The 12549-nt window shown below is 35.9% G+C and overlaps 1 protein-coding gene, 2 non-coding genes and 1 pseudogene across 22 annotated transcripts in view; 3 read left to right on the top strand and 1 right to left on the bottom strand.

The window, feature by feature from the left end:
- MBD5 (methyl-CpG binding domain protein 5) overlaps window positions 1-12549 on the bottom strand; it is a 438647-nt gene that overhangs the window by 68945 nt on the left and 357153 nt on the right. The window lies entirely within an intron of this gene.
- On the top strand, window positions 8261-8754 carry LOC131279217 (small ribosomal subunit protein uS15-like; annotated as a pseudogene).
- On the top strand, window positions 9297-9427 carry LOC111761134 (small nucleolar RNA SNORA38). Its single transcript, XR_002794582.1, has one exon. It is a non-coding gene; the product is annotated as a small nucleolar RNA SNORA38 (small nucleolar RNA).
- LOC111761135 (small nucleolar RNA U13) lies at window positions 12027-12130 on the top strand. Its single transcript, XR_002794583.1, has one exon. It is a non-coding gene; the product is annotated as a small nucleolar RNA U13 (small nucleolar RNA).

Here is a 12549-nt window from a genome sequence, read left to right on the forward strand (position 1 = left end):
TGGACATCCATGATGTAAAAAGAGAGGTCAGTAAAAATTCATCTAAGATCAAATTAAAATAATTACTTATTAAAATCCATCAATAAGAATAAATGACTATTTTGAAGAATAAAAAATATGAAATCAGGGGATATGGATGACAGTTACAACTTTTTTTTAAAAAAAAGATTTATTTATTTATTTATTTAATTTCCCCCCCTCCCCTGGTTGTCTGTTCTTGGTGTCTATTTGCTGCATCTTGTCTCTTTGTCTGCTTCTGTTGTCGTCAGTGGCACGGAAAGTGTGGGCGGCGCCATTCCTGGGCAGGCTGCACTTTCTTTTCACGCTGGGCGGCTTGCCTCACGGGCGCACTCCTTGCGCGTGGGGCTCCCCCACGCGGGGGACACCCTTGCGTGGCACGGCACTCCTTGCGCGCATCAGCACTGCGCATGGCCAGCTCCACACGGGTCAAGGAGGCCCGGGGTTTGAACCGCGGACCTCCCATATGGTAGACGGATGCCCCAACCACTGGGCCAAAGTCCGTTTCCCGACAGTTACAACTTTAAATCATCTTCATCAACAGATTTATTTCTGTATTTTGTTTTGGTTTTACATTATTGAGAAAATTCTGATTACTACAGATAAACTATTGCAAATGGCAATAGTTGTGTTTCTTTTTATTTAAATAGCTAATTTGGTAATATGAAGACCTAAGATCTCTACAGTTAAAATGGTCCAGAAATTTGAAGGAGGAGTAAAGAAAATCTTGTTTTCAAAACGGAATGGCTAACTTCATCTAATCTTTGCAAGTTTCTGGTTATGAATTAAAAAAAAAAAGGCAAGAATTATCCAAAACTTAACTTGAGCAGGGAGAGTTTGTATAATACAATAGTATCACTTTAATTTGACATTGCAAAACTGCTGAGGTGCGATGAGGATACATGGTAGGAAGATGTCCCTATGTCTTGTCTGCATTTCTTCAATAGGACCTACATTGAACATATGCTGCAGCAGATATATAATAAGAGGCCTAGGTTTTTTAAAAGATCAGTGACAAACTTAAAAATAAAAAAGCATACACAAAAGGTGCTCAAGTATCTACATGAAAATTAGTAGGGTAGCTTTATTCAGCAGTCCATAATAATACAAACCAGCAGCACAGTTTATTTTTGTTTCATGATCCCTAATGTGTTATAATTTGGTATAAAGTGCTTGAATATGCATGTTATTTTTATTACATCTTATAAATAATTAAGAATATATTTTTAAAATTTAAATTTATGTTTAACATTTGAAAAACCCTGAAGTCCCTTTTTTGGGCTAGATGTTCATTCCAGTCCAATTCTATCATTTCTACAAAAACTAGAGAACAAAGATTTTATTAAGATGACTTCACTTTTATTCATTTAAATCTTTTACACCTTCAGTTAGCTAAGACACTCATGGGACAGGGAAGATCGTCATGATATTGAAGAAAACTTGTATTAGGGAGTATCTTGAAATATAGCTCTTAAAAAGCATGCCATTCTATCTCATACAAGGTACTATGCACATAAGCTAAAAACAGTTTTGGTTAACAAATAATGTATACATTCAATATTAGCCCAAATGCAGCTAATTTCTGGTAATGACATCTGTCAGATGTAGAGTTACCTGTGATTTATATACTTGAGGAAGCTATTTGATTTGAACTGGAGAGGAAACTCTCTGAATTGCTCTCCACTTAAACAAATCACTGAATTAACCCAAAGTACATTTCCTTTTTAAAACAGATGGAATGTTTGCAGCAGGTAGGCTAACCCAAGCCACTTCTGCTCTTAATAGTTGAGGTTTATGCTTTAAAATATCAGTTGTGTTGTTTTCAAAGCTGTCTAAGCCAGTGATACTTGTTGGTATAATTTTGGAAATTAATATAATATTTTGTCAACTGATGAAATATGACTATAAAATGATAATGATTGTTCCCTGAAAACTTGTTGAAAACATAGTTTTTATCACTAGCCTCTTAAAAATGAAGTTAAGTGAGATGGGACTTTTGTGGGAAAACCCTGAAAATCTTTAATAATTCTGTGTTCAGATCATATTGCAAGCATCTTTGAGTTCTTGTTCTTCTCCAAAGGGAAAAAAAAGGGAAATATTTGATAATACATAACTGCATGTAAAGACAATGCTGCATTCCAATCAGTAGACTCCTAATTTGAGGAAGGCCTTGATCTAAAAAGACTATTGACTGAATATACATTTATATATTATGTTAAAACAAAAGGTTTAATTATAAGCATTTTTATGATTCTTTGCTTTAATCCATCTTTTCAATTATTGGACCAATTTATAGGTTGTATAAGGCCTTATCTACTGTTTATAAAAGTAATACTTATTTGTGACTGAAAGTCTAAATTTCACATTGAAATGATAAAGGTTTTTGGGATCTAAGGTCTATTTTCATTTGATTCTCTAGTATTTTTAAAAACATACTGAGGAGCCCAAGGGAAAACTTTGGTGCTGGAGTTGATAGGTCTACATCAGAGAGACTTGAATCTTTGGGCTGTCCATGTGCCAGCTGGACCCTGAGCCTCAGTGGAATTGCAATACCTACTCTCCAGTTCATAGGACTCATCCAGAACAACTTCCAAAAAGGTGAGGATAAGCAACCACCATACTAAGGAACCAAAAGAGTCTACAACTGCAAGCAAGAGAGGCCCATCCAGCAGCCACATGGGTTCAAAGCCCCCTCTGGGATGGGATGGGCATCACCATCCCAGAATCCTCAGGACTGGGGAATAAAATATGGACTAGAGTGGACTTACTCATATTCTTCTAGAGACTTATTGTGATTCTAGCAATGGAAGAAATTATATCATTGATGTGGACACAGTGGCCAATGGCGGTGCTGAAGGCAGGGAGAGTGAAAAAGGTGTAATATAGGGGCATTTTTTTGGGACTTGGAATTGTCCTAAATGACATTACAATGACAGACACAGGCCATTATATATCCTGCCATAACTTACAGAACTGAGAGGGAGAGAGTGTAAATGACAATGTAAACTATAATCCATACTTAGTGGCAATGCTCCAGAATGTGTTCTTGAACTGCAATGAATGTACCTCACTAATGAAAGAAATTGTTAATGTGGGGAAAAGTTGGAGGTATGGGGAGTGGGGCATGTGGGAATCTCTTATTTTTTTTAATGTAACATTTCATGTAGACTAAGTATCTTTTAAAAAAATAAAAAATATATTTAAAAAATAGTACAAATACAAGAATGATCTTCTATGAATTAGAGCAAAATGTAAATCATTATTGTAAGGTGGTAAGTATGTTGTGAAGTATAGGAAAGACAATTAATGTAACCTATGGTCTATAGCTAACAGCAAAACAGTAATATTCTTGCATCAATGCCAAAAATGTACTGTGTTAAAAAAAGGGGATATGGAAAATATATACCAACTGTGTGCTATAGATCACAGTTAACCATAGTTAACAGTAATAGTCTGCTGATTTTATCTCATTATCTGTAACAACTGTTCCACAACAATGTAGTGTGTTGGTGGAGGAGTTTGGTATGGGAATTCCACTCTTGTACATGATTGTTTTTTAAGTCCACAACTTCTCGAACAAAGATATATTAAAAGACAAATGAACAAAAAAAACCCAACATACTGAGGAGTGGATGTGGCTCAAGCAGTTGGGCACCTCCCTCCCTCATGGAAAGTTCCAGGTTTGGTTCCTGGTGCCTACTAAAGAAGATGAGCAGATACAATGAACTGATGCAACAAGCAGACACAACGAACAGGGAGCAGATGTGGCTCAAGCAGTTGGGCACCTGCCTCCCATATGGAGGTCCTGGGTTCAGTTTCTGATGCCTCCTAAAGAAGAAAAGTAGACAATGAGTGGACACAAGCAGAGGCAATGAGCAGACATAGTGAGCAGAAATAGTGCACAGACAATGAGCAGAGAGGGAACATACTGATAAAGAAATTTATTATGTAATTATTAAATGAAAACCCAATTAGTGAGATATGAAATTCTGAAGATATAGACCTAACAAGATCCTAAAAATAATTGATGGAAAAAATGACAATGAAAAACTGATTAATTCACAGTCAAGATACATTCCCAGAAATTGATAAATCCAACATGCAATACATTAAGATATATAAGATCTGAACTATATAATAAGTTCAATCTAATAGAATACAAAGGGCTCTATATAAATCTATAGGAATTATAGAAAACACATTTTTAGCATATTATGTTGGTTAAGAGCATGAACTCTGCATCCAGATTGCTGGGATTAAAATCCCAGTTTTGTTACTTACTAACTGTATGATTTAAGGGAACTTACTTCTCTATCTCTCAGTTTCCTCACCTGAAAAATATGAAGGTAATAATAGTACCTACCACACAGTCTTGTCGAGAAAATTGTATAAGTGAAGATTTGTAAAATGTTTAGTGCCTGGTCTATAGTAAGCACAAAGTAAATACTTGGTAAATACATAAAAATAACTAGCCATAAAGGAAATTTCACTAATTTCAAACAATTGATATCACACAGACTATATCATTTGATGAAAATCCCCCCAAAATAGAATGCCATAAGAAAATGACATCCCCAAATACCACGTTTGCAAATTTAAAAACAGTAATTCATAGATCAATGAAAATAATATAGTGAAATTTAAAATAGTTTGGATGAATGACAATAAAATACCAGCTATTAAAACTTGTGGGTTTGCAGCTAAAATAGTATCTGAAAGGAAATTTTCAGCTTTAAATACATGCATTAGAAAAAAAGGCTCAGAAATCAAAGAACTGTTGAACAGTAACAGAGGAAGAAAAGAGTAATAATAAAAGAAAAAATTAAAGTAGAAAGCAAAGAAATGATAAAGCCAAAAACCAACCAACCAACCAACCACACCGAAACCCATATCCAAAATTTGGTTCTTTGTATTGATAAACCTCCTATTTGATCAAGGAAATAAAAACATAAGGATTGTATAGAAATATTCAGAAAGCAGAAGGGGCCATGAAAACAGATACATTAGTGGTTAAATATACCAAAAGAATACAAGAATAACTTTGTGCCAATAAACTTAAAATCTATATAAAATGGGTGATTTCATGAAAAATGCATTTTGCCAAAACTAACTCAAAAAAATATTTTGCCAAAGTAACTCAAAGGGGAAAAAAGAAATCCTCAATATACTGATAATCATTAAACAGAATAAAGCAACAGTTAAAATTTTACACATCCTACATCTCCTAAATATTGAGACAGTTTTATAAACCTTTAAGGAAGATATAATCCCTACAACATATTTTTTTCTTAAAGAGAACAGAAAGCAAAATAAACGTCCTAATGAGTTTTATGACCTTGAAACAAAACCCAGGATTGAGAAAGGAAATTTAGAGGGTAATTTTATTCATGGAACTAAATAAAAATATAAGCAAATCAAAACCAGATACACATAGATAATAAAAAACATTACTGCCTAGTAGAATTTATCCCAGGAATATAAGAAAGCTCAACATTATAATACCTATCCACATTTTATTGTATTGAATGACTAAGGATAAAACCATACCCTTAAACCATTACAGTAGATAAAGAAAACTATTTTATGAAATTTGAAAGCAATTCATGAATTTAAAAAAATTGACAAACTAGGAATAAAACATTCTTTACCTACTGTATTAGTCAGGGTTCTCAGAGAAACAGAATGAACATATTTAAGTATGTATGTATATAAGCATGTGTATGTGTGTGTGTGTGTCTGTTTATCTGAAGTAGAGATAGAAATTTTTTCTTTCTGACTACTGAAATGCTAAATTCTCCCTTTAAGGTCTCTAAGTGATTGAATAAGGAGACTCCTCTCATTGCTGAAGGCAATCTGCTTTGTTGATCGTAGATATAATCAGTCACAGATGCAATCAACTGACAAATGATTTAGATCCACATAATACCTTCACATTATCAACCAGGCCATGCTTTCTTGACCAGGCAACTGGATACCATAACCTTCTATTCATGAACTATTGTGGTTAGTAATCGAGAAAATGTGGCATTGGTGTGGAAAAAGTGGCCATAGTGGCTGCTGGGTGCGGGGAATGGGAGGAGATGAGATGTGGAGGCATTTTCGGGACTTGGTGTTGTCCTGGGTAGTGCTGCAGGGACAATTACCGGACATTGTAGATCCTCCCATGGACCACTGGATGGAACGTGGGAGAGTATGGGCTATGATGTGGACCACTGACCATGAGGTGAGCGATGCCCAAAGATGTACTCACCAAATGCAATGGATGTGTCATGATGATGGGGGAGAGTGTTGCTGTGGGGGTAGTGGTGGGGTGGGGGTGGTGGGGGTGAATGGGGACCTCATATTTTTTGAATGTAATATTTTTAAAAAATGAATAAAAAAAATTAGGAAAATAATGGTATCTTCCCTCTTTGTTTATATTGTACCTTATTTTTTATTCACTAGTTCTAAATATTCCCATTCATCTCTTGGTGGTCCAGAGGTCATCCTCTAGTAGTTTCCTCAAGAAAGGCTCATTAAGAACCAATACTCTGAGTTCATGTCTTTACAAAACATGTCTTTACCCTTGAAGAACAAAAATGGTTGCATAGGAAATCACTGACATACTTTCTTCCTTCGGTTATTTTCCAAGCGTTATTCCATTTCTTTGGGCATTGAATGTTGCTGTGTAGGAAGCTGATGTGAATTTAATTTTCTTTCCATTTTAAGTGTGACCTGGTCTTATTGCTTGGGTGCTGAAAGAACTGTTTCTTTAAAGTTAAAAAATTTACTAGTTGATTGCTTTAGATCCATTTTTCCTGGCACATGGAATGTCCTTTCAATATGTAGATTCGAGTCTTTTTAACAATTTATATAAGGTTTTTTGAAAATTATTTTTAAATTTTAAATTTTTATTGTTTTGGTTTTTATCTTCAGAAACTCCAGGTATGTTGGCTCTCTCTTGCTGGTCTTCCACATTTGTCATTCTCTCTCTCTCTCTCATTTCTAACCTCTCTTTCCCTGACCTTGCTTCACATGACATCTAATCTCTCTTGTCATTCTTACAATGTAGACTTCATTGTGAGGTGTCTGGATTTTGGCATCTCTTTCTTTCCCATTTTGATCCTTTGTCCAGACATTTGTTTCCTGAATTCTTGTATTTATTTTGTTGTCTTCCTTCATGGCCATGATTGCATAATTATATTTTAAAAATTCATGTAGGAATTTTGGATACAATGGTCACCTGCTTTGTGTCAAAAGTTTTATGTAGATTCTGAATTGCCTATTGGGAAGCTATGCTGTTCTTTAGTACTTTTTTTCTTATGGTATTATTCTATGAATTCTGTGCATATTCACTTTTTTGGTTCCTCATATGTGCATGAGTTGGATTTTCCTGATTCTGTAACAGGAAGCTCCTGTATTTGTGTATGTAGAGTATGGTCATTGGGGTTGGGTGGGGTTAGGTAAGTGGGGAGTAGGAGAGTAGGGAGACTCCAGCTTTCCGGGCTTCAATTTTCAAGGGTGACCTCCTCTACTGCTACAGAAGCAGTCTATTTCTTTATAATACAGTACCCTCTCTTATTTTCTGCCCTCCTGGACCAGATTAATTTCACTACAGCAAGTCCTGGGCTTCATGGATTTTTTCACAGATTGCCCAAGAGGCTGCTGCCATCAAAGGACTCAACCCTTCCTTCTAAGATGACATCCTTGTTTTCTGAGATATGTCTCTGGGCTTTCCCTGGGTATTCTCCACACCTTTCTCTCTGCCCCTCCCCTAGCACTAGAACCCTGAAAGTCTCAGCACAGCTCACAGCAGCTGGCTCCTAGGATACAACTGCTCTTTCTGGGAGGGAATGTTTCATTTAGGGACTGGGTTCCTTCTGGTATTATAAAGGCATCAAAGAAGGCAGCACACCATCTTCTTTTAAGGATCATATATTCTAGTACTATCCAAATAACTAAATAAGGAACAATACTCAGTCCCAAAGGCGAGGTAAAAATGATGGAATAAAAGGAAAAGGAATTGGTATTGGACATGAATGGTTAACTAGTAAGGGTCTAAGATCCTCCCTAAACCATGAACAGGCTTAAGAAAACTTCAGAAAAGAATTGATCCTGAGTCCTTTGGTGCATGTTTAATTCCAAGGAACTGCAAATGACCTAGTTTGATTTTCCTATATTTCTCAATATCTGGACTTGAAATAAGAATCAATTCAGGCTTTCTGCGGCGTTTCCTTGCTCGTTCTTTTTCGCTGCCTGACTGCCGCCATCATGGGTTGCATGCATGCTCCTGGGAAGGGCCTGTCCCAGTCAGCCTTGCCCTATTGCCTCAGCGTCCCCACCTGGCTGAAGTTGACGTCTGATGACATGAAGGAGCAAATCTACAAACTGGCCAAGAAGGGCCTGACTCCTTCACAAATCGGTGTGACCCTGAGAGACTCACATGGCGTTGCACAAGTATGTTTTGTGACAGGCAATAAAATCTTGAGAATTCTTAAGTCCAAAGGACTTGCTCCTGATCTTCCTGAGGATCTTTACCATTTAATTAAGAAAGCTGTTGCTGTTAGAAAGCATCTTGAGAGGAACAGAAAGGATAAGGATGCTAAATTCCATCCAATTCTGATTGAGAGCCAAACTCACCGATTGGCTGGATATTACAAGACAAAGCGAGTTCAGTTCTCCCCCCCCCCAATTGGAAATACGAATCATCCACAGCCTCTGCCCTGGTTGCCTAAGTTTTTGTCTTTGTACTTATTAACTAAAAAAAAAATCAATTCAATCTATAATTTATATTTGGTGAGCTCATATTTGTTATAAAGTAATTACTCAAATGGTCCTTGATATATCTTTATCATCCTACTGTGTTGCCAGGCACTGTGCCACAAAACAAACATGGTTCTTACCTTAATGGAGCCTACAATCTAGTGTGGGAGATACACATGAATCAGAATATCACATAATTCAATGTAAATTTGCAACTGTAATAATTTCATAAAAGAATTACATAGAGGCATGTAAGCATATACAATAGTAATAAAAAACCTAGTTAGTAAGGCCCCAAAGATTTCTTTGAACAAATGTGTAATGCTGAAAGCTGAATGATGAACAGTCCTCAACTAGCAAAAGAGGGAGGGAAGAAAAAAATGTTCTAAGACACAATGAAGCAAAAAGGAGAATGGAAAATATAAATGATTGAAAGAAGATGTAGAAAGAGTGAGGTGACAATATAAATTGAGACTGGAAAGGTGGCAGGTAGACATATCCTATAAGGTCTTGAAGGCATGTTAAAGATTTTAACAGCTTCCTACAAAGGTAAGTCTGTGACTCCTGTCCTTGGACATATAAGAGTTGGAGGCAAAGAGATGTGGACTTGGAAAAGTCTGGAGCCAGTTTGCTCCCCACAGGCTCAAGATAACCCTTTCCCACACAGAAAATACTATGAGATGAACATTCTTAGAGATGATCAGTGTCCTTATAGAACACATTTTTAGAAATGTTTCTAAGTAAACTTAGAAATGGTTTAATTCCTTTAAAAAATTTTTATGCTCTCACCTTTTTTACTCTTCACAGGATTACAGTTATAGGATAATTCATGCTTTCAATGTGGGTTTGGGCCTAAACCTATCTCCCATAGCTTCAGTCATGGTCTATATTTAAATCAACCTTAAGCTCAGGTTTTTCTGCTTCTGCCTACCAGACACCTCAGACAGCTCAAAGATGACATGTCCAGAATGAAACTCATTTGCCCCCCACCCCTGAAACCCTATTGTGTTCTGTATCAGTGGTCTATCATCCAAACCCTCAGTCACACAAACACTGAACTCATTTCTCAGCCCCTCCCTTACCACCTCTGCCCAGCATCCAATTTAAGTCTTTTTTACTCTACCTTTATTCTCTTTAGGCAGGTCACACACACACACACAAATTTTTTTTTTTTCAGATTAACACCAAGGATTTGAGTGGAATTGAATCTGGAATGAGCAATGCCATTACTAAAACAACTCAAGGTACTATCAGATTAAAACCTGTTTTCAGGTTAACCATTTGTAACTCAAAAGCATTAAACTAGATTGTAAAAATAAACATTCTAACAGCAATGAGAAAACATTGGTAAGTTTTAAGTAGAGAAGTGACATAATTATATTTCAAAAGATCCTTCTGATGGTAGAGTAAAAACTGTAGTAGAGGAGATTCAGAGTAGGTAAAGGTGGACCTGCAATACAGTTGTGGTAAAGACAGAGAGGAGTGGACAGATGCAAAATATATTTAGTGAACAAAATCAGCAGAACTTAATTAAGAGTTGAATGTGGAGAATGAAGGAGAAACATACCTACGGCAATCCTGAGCTTTCTGACTTGTATAACTGAAAAGACAATATTCTAGTCATTTACTGAGGTGGGGAATAAGAAGAAAACCATGTTTTTGTATGTTTATTTATTTGTTTTGGTAAGATGGAGGAAGATTAAGAATTTGTTTGAAAATGAAGATTTTTGAGGTAACTTTTGGATGTTCAATGGGGGATATCAAATAGACATTTGGACTTACGATTCTTATATTAGAGAGGTCTCAGATGGAGATAGAAATATGTGAGCTATCTGTGTGTAGGTGGTAATAGAAGCAGTAGGTGTGCATGAGATTAAAAAAAAGAAGACCGCATAATGGAATCACTGTAATAAGTATTTAGCTTGCTTAATTTCAACCATATATGTTGGGGAGAAAAAGTACCTCAAACATATATAATCTTTTTAAAAAAGTTCTAAACATAAGTCAGTCATTTTATCTGGTATTCAATGAAAGGCAGTAATCTGTCCTAATGTCAGAGGAAAAATTGGCTACATTAAACTTAATGACATAAGATATAACCAAAAAAATACATAGTGTATTTGATGAGGGATTTACATTATTTTTCAATAATGATTTAAAATATATACATGAATTTCACCTTACATGCTGACCAAAAATGAAATTACACCAATGAATGAAAAGAGTAGATGCCTAGGACTATGATTTGAAGGACTCTAAGAACCTGACTATTTACTGGCATGATAGAAGAGGATCAGCCAAAGAGTGGTCTGAGAGCTTAGAGGAAAATCAGAAGTTTTAAGTTATGGCAGCCCAAATCCAAGGGATCCTTTTTTGGTCTTCATTTCACACGACCTCTTAGCAGCATCTGACCAGCAACCATGAGTCATCAAGTGCTGCTGAGGGGTCCTGTGCTATGAAGAGACCTGAAAAGCTCTCTTGGATTCAATGACATTGAATTTATTGATTTTTAATATTAACAAGAACTGTTTTGGTAAAATGATAGGAGTAAAAATCAGATTGTAGCAGGTCAAGAGAAGGAAACAAAGAAGTGCAGAAGTGGAGTGGCCTCCAATAACAGGAGGGAAAATTCTTCTCTGAAGAAGAAAGGGGGAGAGATGGGTGCAAATGAAGACAGGCTTGTACTCTGATGTCTGGGAGATGAGAGTATTTATATCTCATGATTTCTGTTTTCTCTGTAAACCATAAGGAGACCTCATTTGATGAGAGAGAGGACAGAGGAGGGAGGATGAAAGTGAAAAAGGTGAAAAGAGTTGGAAAGAGTAATAAAAAGTAGAGAATAAGTTGACAAGACAAAAAAGTAACTTTGACAGGCCAATTTTGAAAGCCAATTTGAGGTCAGTTTATCATGAATTTATGCCAGAACTCAAAATACATAGCTATGTAAACTTATCTAGCAGAACCTGACTTAGATTAAAAAGAGCAACATGGATAGATTTGGACCTTTTGGCTTATTGAGTGCAGGCATGGCAAAGCAAAAACAAAATGGATTACATAATGTTTGCAACTTATTATCACATGGTGCTGAAAAAATGTAAACACACACATATGCACACACAAAGAGGGAAAGGGAGAGGGAGAGAATGATAAAGCAAATGTGGCAAAATGTTAACAATTGAAGAATCTGTGTGAAAAGAGGTCTTTGCACTATTGCAATTTAGGTTTGAAATTATTTCAAAATAAAAAGTTTTAAAAAAATAAAAGAGATCCCTTTGTGGTTCATAAGCATGATGAATGGGTGTTCATGCACCTGTGTGAGGTGTGCCTCCCTCCAACCTTGTTATGATGTCAGCACATTACTGGCCTGACGTGAAAAAAAAAAAGAAAAACAAAAAGAAAACACGGCCAGGGTTTTAAACATATGTGAGTAAAAGATAGAGGACCAATGGAATTTAAGATATGGACAACTATGTTATTGAAGATGTGGAACATAAAATTTAAGCTGGAAGAAAGGTCTATATCAAGTTAAAGAACGTGTAACATGGGTATAAGGGACAGAGGAAAGGAATTACAGGTATATAAAAGAGGCAGGAGGAATAATCTAACCTGAAGATGTTAAAATGTTGTGAAGACAAAATATAGATCCATAAAAAATTATAAGGAAAAAGTGTTTAAATGCTCAAATTAATAAAGGTGAAAGAAAAATTCTATAGCAGGTCAGGAAAGGTTACCTTAACCTTTTTACCTTAAAAAATGAACCAGCCTACTTTTGGATCTATTTCTTTCCTC

This window comes from Dasypus novemcinctus, chromosome 7 (assembly GCF_030445035.2).
Source record: "Dasypus novemcinctus isolate mDasNov1 chromosome 7, mDasNov1.1.hap2, whole genome shotgun sequence".
NCBI lineage: Eukaryota > Metazoa > Chordata > Mammalia > Cingulata > Dasypodidae > Dasypus > Dasypus novemcinctus.